Source organism: Talpa occidentalis, unplaced genomic scaffold (assembly GCF_014898055.3).
Source record: "Talpa occidentalis isolate TD23 unplaced genomic scaffold, MPIMG_talOcc4v2.1 talOcc4.11, whole genome shotgun sequence".
Classification (NCBI taxonomy): Eukaryota; Metazoa; Chordata; class Mammalia; order Eulipotyphla; family Talpidae; genus Talpa; species Talpa occidentalis.
Window position 1 is genome coordinate 64811501 of NW_023601104.1, and position 15042 is coordinate 64826542.

Here is a 15042-nt window from a genome sequence, read left to right on the forward strand (position 1 = left end):
CCCTAGGAGCCCAACTACCCACCTGACCTCTCCTCACCCTATAAAACCCTGCTTCCCCCTAACAACGTGGGCGGCTTCACTGACCCCCACCTTGGGTGCGTGAGGTCCGCCCGGGGCGCAATCAACTTTCCCTCCCTTTGAGAAATGTAGCCTGGCTCTCCTTTTCTTTACCGCGCCGAACCTTTCAGAATTGTTTCAGTTTTCAGCTATTATGAAGTTTACAAATATTCCCGTACAAGGCTTTGTGGGCATGTTTTATTTATCTTGGGAAATAGAGATGTGGAATTTCTGGGTTGTTCTGGCTGTACTTAAGGAGTTTTCCAAAGTGACTGTACATTTTACACTCCCTAAAGTCCTGTACAAGAGTGCTGGGTGTTCTTCAGATGCCTGCCAACACTTGGAGTTATCACTCTTAATTTTATCCCTTCTAGTGGGTATGAAATGGTATCTCCTTTTATTTTTGTCCCAGTAACAAATCATGATGAGCCTCTTTTATGTGCTTATTGAATTTTTTTATATCTTCTTTTTTGAAATGTCTGTTCAAGTCTTTTGCCTATGCTTTTTAAATTAGGGGTTATCTTTTTAATTTTTTTGTCTTTCTGGTATTCATTTGTGAGAACTGTCAATTCTGGTGCAAATCCTTTGGAGATACATGTATTTTGAATATGTTCTCCCAATCTGTGGGTTGTCTTTTTTAAAATAATAAGCTTTAAATTTTACAATTGTGTTAGAGTCATGGGAAAATTACAAGGATACTAGAGAGTTTCTATGTGCACCACACCAAGTTTCCCACTATTACATTAGTGTGGTTCATTTGTTATAATTGATGGAATGGATGATTTTATACTTTGGATTATGCTCCCATACTACTTTATTTTATTTATTTATTTTGAAGATTTTATTTTGATTTATACAAGAACTGGGGTACAGGCCAGAGGCACAGGAGGGTGAAAGAATTCACCAGAGACAGAGCGGGGAGCAGAACAGGCAGATTGACCAAAATACACTGCTGAAGGGAGCAGCGGGCAAGACAGGAGAGTTCTGCCATGTGGGTATCTCCCTGGCTGGCCGGGAATCGAACCTGCACTGCAGAGGCCATGGACAGCTTCACAGCAATGTGCTCAACCCGCTGTGCCACCAGGGAGGCCGCCTACTTTATTTTATGGTTCAAATTGTTCTAACTTTGTCCATTGGCTAGTTGAGTTTGTTCCGTCACCTTGGCATAGCCCCATCACTATGGGATTTTGTTATTTATTTTTTTGCTTTAGTAACTTTCTTACTTTCTGGAACTACACGATTGCCAGGTTCATCCTGTAATTTCCCTGCCCCATTACAAGAGCCAGCCACTTCTCCAAGGTATCCTGGTTCCTTTTACTAGAGAATGGTACTAGAAACCAAGATCTGAGCATTAAATATGCTTCTTGCTAATTTTCTCTTGGCTGACAGAATGAATAAATATTCCTGTCTACTTATGATAGGTTTAAACATATGTATAAATGTTTCTACATGTAGCCATCTGTATCTATTAAGCTAATCATGGGTTCATCCTGATGTCTCCAAACTCTAATCCATTACTACATGGGTCATTCTGTTATAGAGCAACCCCGATATTAAACGGGTTCCGGCGCCAAGCTGTTATAGAGCAACCCCGATATTAAACGGGTTCCTGGCTGTGGGTCCTCACCCGCGCGCTTTAAAGGGACTTATGAATACTCTACTACAGACACACACAAAAGGGTTAATAAAAGGTTTATTTACAAGAGGAAAGGAAATAAGGAAAATGTACAACTCAGGGAGAAAATAGGGAAATAAAGTCTTTAATGCGTCCTACCCGATCCGACGACCTGGAAACCCAAAGTCACTCCCAGAGCTGGCCGGAGGCTCCGCGCTGGCCCAGAGCCCAAAATGGAGAGAGAGAGACCCCCAAAGCCCACGTGTCTGCCTTTTGTATCCACCTGGCTGCTTAACCCCACCCTCAGGTCCCAGCCACCTTCCCTTTGGTGGTGATGGGATTTGGAGTTCCCAGTGTCTTTGGCTTTGACCTGGGGTGGGGGTGGAGTCCACAAAGCCTGTATGGAATTTGCTTTGGGACCGCCTTTTCCCCCTAACAATTCTAGCCTCCTTCCCTTGCTTATCTGTAAGCTTCCACTCCAACAGTGGAAAACCTGCCTCTGTTAACAGTTGCCTTTTCATTTTCTGCCACGGACCAGCACAGCAGTAGACGATGAGGCCACCTCAGGGTTGAGAGAAGCGTGCAGGGTGGTCAGGGCGTCGGTGAAAGAAATGACAAACAGACACACTTCAAGAGTGAAAATCTGAGTGTAATTTTCTTTGAGTTTGTGACCAGTATATATATGTTTTCCAAAAGCACAGGAATGAATATCAGTGAAATTAGCTTGCTCATGGGCTCAGTTTATCACCATCAGGGAGGTGATCTACATAACAAGCAATGACCATTATAGAAGAAAGAAGGAAGTTTAGAAAGACAAATAAGGGATTAAAGTTTGTAGTTCTAGAAAGACGGGATAAGATTTTTAGCATTCTTGTAGTGGTTCTTGGTGGTCGTTATCTTTTGATAAGCTTCTGCCTTTTCAGGGAACTTCCGCTGAACTTCCTCTGCTTCAGGCTGTTCTCCCGCCGCGCGCTGGTTGCCCAGCCGGATCTAGGGACCGTGGCGAAAGCCATTCCTAAAGATCACTGCGGGGGGAGGTGCAGCAGGTAGGGTTTTGCTGTTCTTCCCCTGCGCGCTGGTTGCCCAGCCGGACCTAGGGCTGGTTAACCCTAAAGGTCACTGCAGGGGGAGGTGCAGCAATTTTCTTTACAGCATCATTAATGAGGAGAGTTAAGTTTGATAAAGTTTAATTTATCATTTTTTCTTTTATCTTTGTTTTGTCTCCTTTCTAAGAAGTGTTTGACTACCACAAGACTATGAACTTATTCTCTGTTTAGTTCTTATGTTAGATCTATGATCATTCTCAAATTGATTCATGTGTGGTATTGTTATAGGACAGGGAGAGGGGCAGCCCAAACCCCGCAAACCTGCCTATACTAAATGGGTTCTGCCATCCGCCGCATCAACACAAAACACATGAGACTAATGGGAAGGATCTTTAATAAAACTAGGAAACAATACAGGTAAGGCAAAGAATCTAGTTTCTAAATGAAGCACCCAAAGTTACCCATCCCCTCGTGGGTAAAAGTCCATCCATATGGGATCGGCCCAGAACAAGGCCCCAAAGTCTACCACAAGTCTAAAACATCTTCCAGTGGGGACCCACAGAAAAGGGTCACAAACAACCAGACAAGCCCGGAAGGAAAAGAGCAAAATCAACATCAAGATAAAAGCTGCCATTGTCACCTCCCCACGGGTCTCACCCACATCTGTGTCACCCAGTCCACGACCAAAAGACAAGCGCAGTTTCTTCACGTGTCTCTAGGCTCCATGCCCCTCCTCCAGGTCTCTTTGCTCCATCCTGCTTCCTTCCTCAGTCTCTTCTTCTGCTTCTCCTCTTCCTGCTCCGCTCCACCCTTCCTTGGGTGGGGCAGGGAAGCTGGAACCTCCCCCTTTCCTGGGGACCACCCTGTTACAATATCTCCAATTATTTCTTCTGTTTTTTTAACATATTGTCCAGCACCTCACACAAATGAAACCTGTATGTGTGGATGTTTGTGGGTTAAGTTTTCTCAGCAACCCCCAGGTGATTTTCTGAGTTAAATTGTAGTAATTTAGTGCATTAAGAAATATGAAACAAAGCATAACCTACGGGAAAGATACATTGCATATTCAATACTTAGCAATAAGGGTGAGATTGGCACCATTGGTGAGAATAATTGCAGTGAACCCAGACTGCAATGAATTAAAGCTTCATTGGAAATTACTGAAACACAGGAAGAAGTATAAATGGGAATCAACATTTTTAGTGATGAAAAGGAAGATTAATGACTTGTACAAGTTACCACAGCTAATTAAGTAGCAATGTCAGGACTTAAACCTAAGTATTTTTACCTTCCTGGTTGGAAACATGGCTTGTTTCAAGGTTGATTTAAGAATGGAAAAGATCATCAGTTTTGGAATTAAATGGCTGTATTTTAAAGTCACCACTTCACAGTGGGCAAGTTTTCTGTACTTCTCTGAATCTCCATTTCATTATCTACCTGATGGGATATCAGGAGGATTAAATGAAATAATTCGTTTCAGTTCTGCTTCTTACCAAGATGCTGACAAAGTAAAATGATTGGCTCTTTCCCCAAAAGATCAACTTAGAGGAATTACAGAGGGAGGAAAAAAAAACCAAGTTGCTTGTAAACAGAGGAAACAGAAATTTCTGGACATTGTGTCTATTCTGAACTGGTATTTATGGAATAAAGGATATGGGCAGAAGGCAGGTGGCAATGGAGGATAAAACACGAAAGAAATGATTAGTGTTTGACTTTTGCTTCTCCCTGTCATTCTCTTGGTACAAAGTGTGCCTATTCTTAGATAACAAATGGAAATACAGAGAGAAAAATAAAAATAGATATCTGAAAGTGAGCAAATACTTTATAAAATTTGCTGTTGTGTAGGAAATGTAGAAAAAGTAGAACAAACTGAAATTACAAATAAGATGATAGAGAACATAAATAATTAAATGTAGCAAAAATCACAGCAAACACAAACGAAGTAAACTCACGGTGTAAGAAGATAGACAGATTGGATTTTAAATATCCAGAAACATACTGTTTATAAGAGATATATACCCAAAGCACAGTATATGAAAAGTGGAAAATACATGGATGGAGCTACTCTGTCTTGCATGCTCCAACAGATGCTCTATTTGGTCCCTCTTTACAGCTTGGATACTTTTTTTTTTTCTAAAGATTTTTTTATTCATACGAGAACTGGGGTACGGGCCAGAGGCAGAGGCACAGGAGGGCACGAGGATTCACCAGAGACAGAGTGGGGAGCAGAACAGGCAGATCTACTGAAATACACTGCTGAGGAGAGCAGCGGGCAAGACAGGAGAGGTCTGCTGTGCCATGTGGGTATCTCCCTCCCTGGCCTGCCAGGAATCGAACCGGCACTGCAGAGGCTGCAGACAGCTTCACAGCACTGCGCTCAACCACCATTGATACCAAGGAGGCATGCCTTTTTTTTGTTTTTTCCAAAGATTTATTTATTTATTCATGCAAGAACTGGGGTACAGGCCAGCAGTGCAAGAGGTGAGAAGATTCACCAGAAACAGAGTGAGGAACAGAACAGGCGGACTGACTGAAATACACTGCTGAGGGGAGCAGTGGGCGAGTCAGGAGAGGTCTGCTGCGCCATGTGGGTAGCTCCCTGACTGGCCAGGGATCGAACTTGTGCTGCAGTGGTTACGGATATCTTCATAGTTTGCGTGTATATCCCTTGCACCACCAGGGAGGCCCACAGCTTAGATATCTTTGCATGGCAGCCTGGTTCCTTTCCAGCATATATGGAAGACCTCTGAAAACTGAAACCTGAAACCTGAATTTGGATGTCCCAGAATGTCACTTCTATCTCATTCTGTTGGTTAAAGCAAATCAGAGGACCAGCCCAGATTCAATTGAGTCTTGATGGAAGGAGCAGGAAAGTCACCTTCAAAGAGGAGTGGGAATCGGAAGGAATAATTCACTGGAGTCATTTTTAGCAACCCACAGCAAGGGTACAAACAGAAAAAGTATTAAAAAGATAAGCAGAAAATACCATCGAGAACAATAGGCCAATCTTGAAAACTAATTAAAGAAATTAGAATTGTGGTTAATTTCTCCTCTCCCCCCTATAGAAAACACCAAGACCAAATAGTTTTACAAAAAAAGTCAATAGGTTCTTCCTCCAACTCTCTTGATGGCCAAATTCAATAGAAGAGAGAAAGCATGTATTAAGAATGCCATCTTCCTTACTAAAAATAAAACCTACAGCCTTTGTAAATGTGGGCAACTAATCTTTGCATCACCAACTTAATCTCCCTGAAATACAGCAGTTCTTAGGGGTCTTCAGCCCACATAGCCTGCCCACTGATTCATTATCACTGAAACATGACTGGTTTATTTTAAACAGAACTTCACTTTAAATGCTAGGGGATTAAGAAAGGGAAAACCTGTTATACTGTATTTCTTAAACATTTTTTATTGGGGATATCTGAGGGTAAAAAGAACATTCATAGTCTATTCAGTGGCCTGAGACAGCAGGCCAAAGTGATCCATCACATTCTAATTCAGTCAAATTCTCATGTTTTCCTTAAAAATCACAATGATGCATTTTTCATCATAAAATGTGAATTCTATATGGAATTTATTTTAATATTAATATAATATTCATTCCCAAAATCTTCCATAAAAGTAGGTGCCCCATCATTATCCTGTGATTAGGTGTTTTCCAGTGTAAGAAGCACAGAAGAGAATCTTAATTTGCTATATATCTGGTTCAGACCCAAGGGAACCCAGAAATAAAGAGATCTTGCCTATTTCACCCCTTCACCTTCTTGTTGCTCTTCATATTTGGGGAATTTCTATCAAGTCCACTACCTCGTGTCTATTCCTACATGCCCAGACAAGACTTGTCTACTTTTCTAGCACTGGTCTGTATAGTCTGTTTCCTGACTGAAGATCCACTTTTTCCTGAGGTTTGTGGCATGGTCTCATTCAGAGAAGCCATCTAAATAGACATGTGGCTTTGCTCTTCAATCATATTTTGGCACATCATGAGAACCTCAATATTTTTTAAAAAGATTTATTTATACATACAAGAGCTGTGGTGTAGGCCAGAGGTGGGAGGGGGTGAGAGGATTTACCAGAGACAGAGTGGGGAGTAGAACAGGCAGATTGACCAAAATACACTGCTGCGGGGAACAGTGAGCAAGATAGGAGAGGTTAGCTGTGCCATGTGGGTTAGTTCCTTGGCCCAAGATGGAAATCATGCTGCAATGGCTGCAGATAGCTTCATAGTGCTGAGACTTAACCCCTTGTGCCACCAGGGAGGCCCTGAAGCTCAATATTTAATTGAGAAAAATGCATATAGCCAGGGAGGAGTGTTCAGGTGTGTGTAATATGTGTAGTAGTATTATGGTAAAATGAAAAATTCCTTGCCAGATGTTAAAGCTGTATTTCAGTCTTACTAGATATTTATCTTACCATTTACTAGATAGTTATCTTTGGGCAAATGGTGACTCGATAACTTTTGTTTTTCCATATATCATGGACATGGTACTATCTGCCTACATAATACTTTATAGAGTTATGTTTAAGAGAAAATGGAAATAATGCATGTGGAAATGTTCTGAAAACTGTAAATCTCTGTGGATAACATCTACTGTTAAAATATTTTTAATTGGAAAAAAAGAAAATGCTGTTCATAAATAACAGTCCGTTTACACTATTTTTCCAAAATTACTAATGAGACTCTTCTAATATAGTCTTTGGAAATTATGTTTCCTAACAGTGATTATCTTGGGCTAATTATTCCTTTTAACAAATTCATAAATCATCTAGTAGCTTCAACAAATATTATAGGCATAGAAGGGAATAGAGGGAACCTCTGGAACAAAGGAATTAATGGATTTTTATGAAACTTTATTTATCTACATTATATGTAAAGCACTTCTAGATCAAATTGGCAAATATAGCACAGTTAATTTAGTTGATGTTTTTACTGTAAGAAGGATAAATTTTTCTGAGCTAAAGAGACATTTTTAAGTTAATAAGTATAGGTTTATAAAATCATTGTTGTCATTTCTAAAAACTTGAACTGTGCAAAATTTATGATACATTCTAGACTAAAATAATGGCCTAAAATGAGAATAGTATTTCAGTATTGAAAATTAATGATTCAGCAGTTACCCTAATTATAGAAACCCTGCATAAAAAACTGTCAAGATAGCAGCTATAGAAAAGAGGTCATAGTGCTGCTTAAAAAAAAATTAAAATTCCATTACTATGTGTTCTTGGGTAAATGAATATGTGTATACAAGAGAAGGGAAGTTATAAATTGTTGATTTTCTAGAGGCAGGGAAATTATGCCAAATGATAATTATATCAATGAATTCAGGTGTGTAGATAGTGAATTCTTTTTATATAGCTGATGACAGTGTGAATTAATATAATTCTTTTGGAAAGCACTTTGGCAGTATGTGCCAAGAGTCATAAGAACTACAGATCTTTTTTGACCCCAAAATGCCATATCTAATGATTGATCATAAAATCAGATGCCTCAAGATGTTCACAGTTTCCTGACAATGAAAAATTGGAAGCAATTTAAATGTCAGCCTGGGGAAATGGTTTAGTAGAGTCTAATTTATTTGATGGCCTATTATGCAATTACTAAGAACATAAATATGAAAGTCAAAAAACAACATAGGGGAAATGTAATGTATGTGACATAGGGTTACTGTTAAATGCAACATACGAGGTACCTGCTCACTATTGAAAAAAGTAAACAGGACTATACCGAAATTATAGTAACTATACCAATAATTATAGTAATTTAGAGTGTTAATATGGAGAGAGAGAGACTTGTTTCTTTCTTCTTCAAAATGTTAATATAAGATGCTGTTACTTTCCAATTACTAATATGTTAAATTCGTTTCACAATGTGAATGTTAAGAAAGATCATAATGACTGTAAATTTTAGACATGCTCAGTGTCTAAGTTATAAGATCTTAACGTGTTTACCTAGTTTGGAAGATGAGGCAATTCCTCTTTCACCCCAATTGCTGTAGCCATCTTTAATTCTCTAAAAGGGTATTAATCAAATGGTAAGAGTGGCTGGCCTGGGATCAAACTCGTGCTGCAGAGGCTGCAGACAGCTTCATAGGTTGCGTCTTAACCCCCTGCACCACCAGGGAGGCCCTGTACTGACTTTTGGATAACATTTTCTTGAAGTTTAAATGGGGAAATGAAATGATTTAAGAAATGATAAAGGTAGAATGTTCTTTTCAATGAATGTAAAAATCCTTAGCTTGCATTTGAAGCTTGCCCCCACCGCTAGCAGCAAGTAAATAAAGCAACCTTTTTTTTAAAGATTTATTTTTATTTACTCATATGAGAACTGGGGTACTGGCCAGAGTGTCTGGGATGAGAGGATTCACCAGAGACAGAGTGAGGAACAGAACAGGCAGACTGACTGAAATACACTGCTAAGGGGAGCAGCGGGTGAGACAGAAGAGGTCTGCTGCACCATGTGGGTAGCTCCCTGGCTGGCCAGGATCGAACTCGTGCTGCAGTGGCTACAGATAGCTTCATAGTGAAATAAAGCAACTTTTACTTACTTCATCTGATGGGCTTTATCTGTAGACATCTTGAAATGGAATCTTGAAACCTTGAAATTGAATTCCCCCCCAGAAAGAAGAGGAATCCTTTGATTCAAAAAAAAATTTAAAATATTAGGGGTGCAGAGTAATTTTAGAATCTGCCGAACCTGGGCTCTCTTGGAGATGCTCCATTTCTGTTTTCAAACTTCACCGAAGTGGATAATATCAATGCCTACTTTTTAAAAAAAAAGATTTATTTATTTATGTATACAAGAACTGGGGTACAGGTCAGAAGTGTGGAGGAGGAGAGGATTCACCAGAGACAGAGTGAGAAGAAGAACACGTGGATCTACTGAAATACACTGCTGTGGGGAGTCAGGAGAGGTCTACTGTGCCATATGGGTCACCTCCCTGGCTGGGGATTGAACTCCTGCTGCAGTGGCTGCGGATAGCTTCATAGTGCTGGAACTTAACCCCTTGTGCCACCAGGGAGGCCCTTAATGTCTACTTTATAACGTCATTGTGATAGTTAAATGAAATGTCTAAAGGGCTTAACACAGCAGCTGCGGGTAGTAAACACTTTAAAATAATAAAATAAACACAACACAACAAAAAAACATGGACAGCTATAAATCAGAGACTTTCTGCAGGGGTTGGTGAGGGAGAAGGATCAAAAAGAGGGTGAGAAGAGCTCAAGGGACTATGGTGATGGTGCACGGGTGAACTGGGTAATGGAAATTCTATGGGGACTACACCTGAGAAAAGAAAGCAAACATTGTAAAAAATAATAATAATAAAGAAAGAAAGAAAAGAAAAGAAAATGAACAATGGATGTAAAATATATATAAATAAATAAATTATTTAGGAAAAAAAGGCTGTCACTGCAGCTGACCACAGTTGGGAAAGTTAGGATGGCGACCAAATCCTATTAGCATCCCTTCATTCTCTGGACCAAGCTTGTTTCTGGCAAGACAGGTAGTGGGGGTTGAATGGCAAATTAATCAATTAATTAATTAATTTTCTATGAATCAATTTTCCTTAAGGCTGGAAGTAGGGTGGAAGGGGTTCTAAAACCGTTGGAATTCAAGAATAAAGAAATTACAGGTGTAGGATTCTTCTCTAAAAATTCTGTTTCCCTATGTCTTAATGTTGCTCTTATTTCATATGCCTAATACACTTAATGCCTAAATGGCTCTAGAGTCCACATAAACCAAGTATTGGACTAGAAAGTTAGTGAGATAAATGTCATATGGAAAGAGTGTGGGCTTTGGTCCATAGACTTGAGTTTAAATTCCAACCACGACACTTTTTAATTCCATAGATTAAAGTCCAAATACAGGGGCCTCCCCTGGTGGCGCAGCAGTTGAGCACTGGGTTGCAAGGCTGCCTGCAGCCTCTGCAGCGACAGTTTGATCCCCGGCCACTAGCAAGGGTCCCACAAAAAAAAAAAAAAAAAAAAAAAAAGTCCAAATACAGCCATGGGTAAAAGACTTAATTCTTCCAAACTTTAGTTTGATAACAATATCTTCTCATAGACTTTTAAGTATACGTATAATATTGTCTTCCTCTGCATAGACAGAAAATAATGCTTTAGTTGAAAAACAAAAGTTCCATTTTCTCAGTTGCTTTTGATGTACTCTTTCTTAAGAATGTTGAGGCCTCCCCGGTGGCGCAGTGGTTGAGCGCTGGGTTGCGAAGCTGCCCGCGGCCTCTGCAGCGCCGGTTTGATCCCCGGCTGCTCCCCGGCCACCAGAGGAGGGTCCCACATGGCGCGCAGACCTCTCCTGCCGCCCGCTGCTCCTCTCAGCAGTGTACTTCGGTCCTTCTGCCTGCTCTGTTCCCCGCTCTGGCTTTGGTGAATTCTCTCACCCTCCCGCGCTTCTGACTGTACCCAGTGCATGTATAAACAAAACAAACAAACAAACAAATAAATAAATAAAGCATGCCTCTATTAAAAAAAAAAAAAAAGAATGCTTGCCTGCCCTGCAGGGTGACATCCAAGCTCCAAAGCCCATAAAAGCCATTGGCATTTGGACTCAAACTTCCTTATAAAGTTTATTTTCTACTGGTCACCCTTACATCACCCATATTCTAACCATTGGATTTTTCTCTGTTTATGAACAAGGCAAGTTTTTCATTTTCTCATGCCACTGTCACTCTATTCCTTCATTTAATGTGTCATTCTTAACTCTTTTTACCTTATACACTCCTATTCTTTATTCAAGACTGAACCCAAATAATAGCTTTTTCATGAAAGTCATCCAAGAAGAATCAACAATGACTTTTTCTATGTTTAGTAATGTTTGTGTTTAGAATATGTTGTGCCTTATTGCCATTGGATTCACCGTATCTCAGGAATCAAAGTTGGCCTACTGGGCTTGCATGCCAAGAATTTTTTGAAGATCAGCATTCAGTTGAAATAAAATGCAATACTTAAAAATGATATATCTTGTGTCAATTCCATCCTGAGGTCATTTTTTTTTCTTTCTATGTTAAATATACAAGCAAAAAGTTATGTAACTATATACACATATTTATGTATATACATATATATATATATATATATATATATATCAATCCTAAATCCTCCTGTTGGGAAGGTAAGTATTTTTTTCTTTTCAATAGAAACTTTAGCTCATCTACTTTAATTGCTGAAGCATCAGAGTCAGTATTATTTCCCCTTCATTTCGGAAAGCTGATTGCTTGAACCCTTCTTTAAAGAAACCAAGGAGCAGTACAGCAGATTCACCATGTGGTGGCACCTGAAAACCAGTATCACAGGGACCTGTATTAGGCATGTGTCCACAAGTTTAGGCAGTTAAATTTTTAGCACGTAGATTGTAATAGGAAATTAACAGAAATCAGCAGCTGTAAAGTCATAGTAAAAGAAATCAGGAGATATCCTGTATCCTACTAGAAGATGATTACATAGGTATATACACTATGTGAAAATTCATCAAGCTATATATTTAAGATTTGTGAGTTTTACTATTTATATAATAGTGCAATAAAAATCTAAGTTAGTATAAGTTAGAATCTTTTTATATAAGCCACCTTAGACTTTGCCCTGTAGTTGAAATTGAACACAGGAAAAAATCCTGAGTACTAATTAGTAACAATGACCTTAAACAGTATGAAACTATTTTGTGATAGTTATTTTAGCTAATTGCAGTAATTGTCAATTTTATTTTTTTTAAAGATTTATCTTTATTTATTTATACAAGCACTGGGTACAGTTAGAAGCGTGGGAGGGCGAGAGAATTCACCAGAGCCAGAGCAGGGAGCAGAGCAGGCAGAAGGACCGAAGTACACTGCTGAGGGGAGCATCGGGTGGCAGGAGAGGTCTGCACGCCATGTGGGACCCTCCTCCGGTGGCCGGGGAGCAGCCGGGGATCGAACTGGCGCTGCAGAGGCTGCGGGCAGCTTCGCAACCCAGTGCTCAACCGCTGCGCCTCCGGGGAGGCCCACTAATTGTCAATTTTACAAATAAAACTGAAACATCAGCAGCACAACATTGCTGCATTGACATGTATACAGCTCACAAGCACACCTTTAGGTGAAAGAAACAGATCCTAAAGATCACTTTTATATAAACTTTTATACAAAGTCCAAAATTATTTAAAAAAATTATAAAAAAAATTATTAAAAAAAAATAAGAGGATAGGATAATGAAAGATACAGACAGTCCCTGCATATGAAGCTGAGTTTAGGACTTAGGGACTGCAAATAGATAGATGATAGAAAGATGATAAATAGACATACATCCATGTACTTGGTAAAATATTATCTACAGTAGTGGATACTGGCTGTTTCTGGCCAGGACGGTCTCTTTTGGTGAAACATTCAGACTCCATTCTATGTTACTTGGTTTGGGTGAACCTGACCTCAAGCCCATCACCACAATTGAGATGATCAATTCAAGGATGGGCATATAAGTCAATTAGAACTGATGAACACTTGAAAATCAGTGAGTAGTGGCTGACTTACTGAAAGAGCATTCATTCTTGCTTTTGGTAGCCATCCAGTCTATCAGGGCTGTCAGGTACATGCCCTCAGAGGGCACCTTTCAACTGTGCAAAAGATGAAGTAGAAACCCAGAAAAAGTATCTCGTGGCACTGTGGTGTCCTCACTCAAAATGCATCTGAAACTTCTCACAAATTTTTCCCTTCAAATGAGACAATAAATTCACTTGTTTCTTAGGGCTTCTTGAGTTTCTGTTTTCTATCTGTTTTCTGTTCTCTATCGTCCTAGAGATAAATATTTTTACATTCCTTTCAGATTTTTTTTTTCCATATAGATGTATACTGTATACCTTTCTATGAAAAGAGAATTGTTTATAAAATTCCACCACTTTCTCTCCACCTCTCCCCAGAGTGAGCCACCACCTTATGGATGATGTACATCTGTTTTTGGAGACCCCCTATCTGTCTGAAAAACCCCTCATAGGCATCAAAACTTTAAATATTTTCCAATGCCTGTCAGGGAAAACAAACAGTTACAGTTGTTATTAAGTTAAATCTCACCAGAAGCTGTTAGCACACTTCTAAGTGATTAATTTCACGTTCTTACAACAGTAAGTCTTGCAAAGTTGCTGTGAGATGGTGACAAACTGTGTCAGACTCCTGCTTAATGTGACTAATAAAGAACAGAGAAGAAACCTGCCTCATATGAGGTCATTGAGTTATGATCACATATATATTATACTATAATTTATTTTGACCAAGAGAAATTTTTTTAAAGACTTAATTTTATTTATGCATACAAGAACTGGGGTGCAGGCCAGAGGTGTGGGGAGTGAGAGGATTCACCGGAGACAGAGTGGGGAACAGAACAGGAAGACCAACCGAAATACACTGCTGAGGGGAGCATCAGGCGAGTCAGGAGAGATCTGCCCCGTCATGTGGGTATCTCCATGGCTGAGGGGCATCAAACCGGCACTGCAGAGGCCACCAACAGCTTCACAGCACTGCGCTCAACCACCTGTGCCACCAGGGAGGCCCTGCCCTTCTTTTGAATAGTGTTCACTTTTCCTGCCCTATCAGGTCAGTCTTAAAGTTTCAGGAAAATCCTAGATATTCACAAAGTTCAGGCTAAAAATTTTTGCAGTGTAAGCTTATCCAAGGAGTTAAATTTTATCATGCCATCCTGACTAAAAATAAACTAAAACTCCAAACCTGTAGGATAACCAGATGTGACATCTGCTGAGTTGTCCTGTATAAATAAGCAATAAATTACAGAGTGAAAAAGGATTGTAGCAGGTGATAAATCAGGAATGACTTTTGACATAAACTGATGATATTTTTACTTCTGGAACAATCAGAGGTATTTTCTTATTTTATACATTCAATCTTTTTTGTAAGATATTTTATTTAATAAAAGTATGAGATTTAATGAGAGTTTATTACATTATCTCTGGGAGTGTGAATGAGGATTGCTTTCTTTCATCTGAATGTTCCTAAATGAATAACTTTTGTTTCAAGATCTGCCTTTCTCCAAATCAGGTATGAAATTTCCTTTGAAGAGGGCACAACTAATTCAGAAAAGTTTAAATTCTTCATAAGGAAAATCATTTGGACTTTTAATTATTTCACCGTTTCAAGAAGGTGGCAAAGTCTTAAATTCTTTTGTCCACACCTTTTTTTTAAATACAAGAATTTAAAGAAAATAAATAAGTCTCCACTAAAGACACAAGGAAAGAAATCCCTAATTTACAAAGCCTTCTCAGATCCTTGTGATAAAGTATTCACAATCCTGTTCTCTTCCAAGAAAATTCCAAGGCACTCTAGGTTACAATGT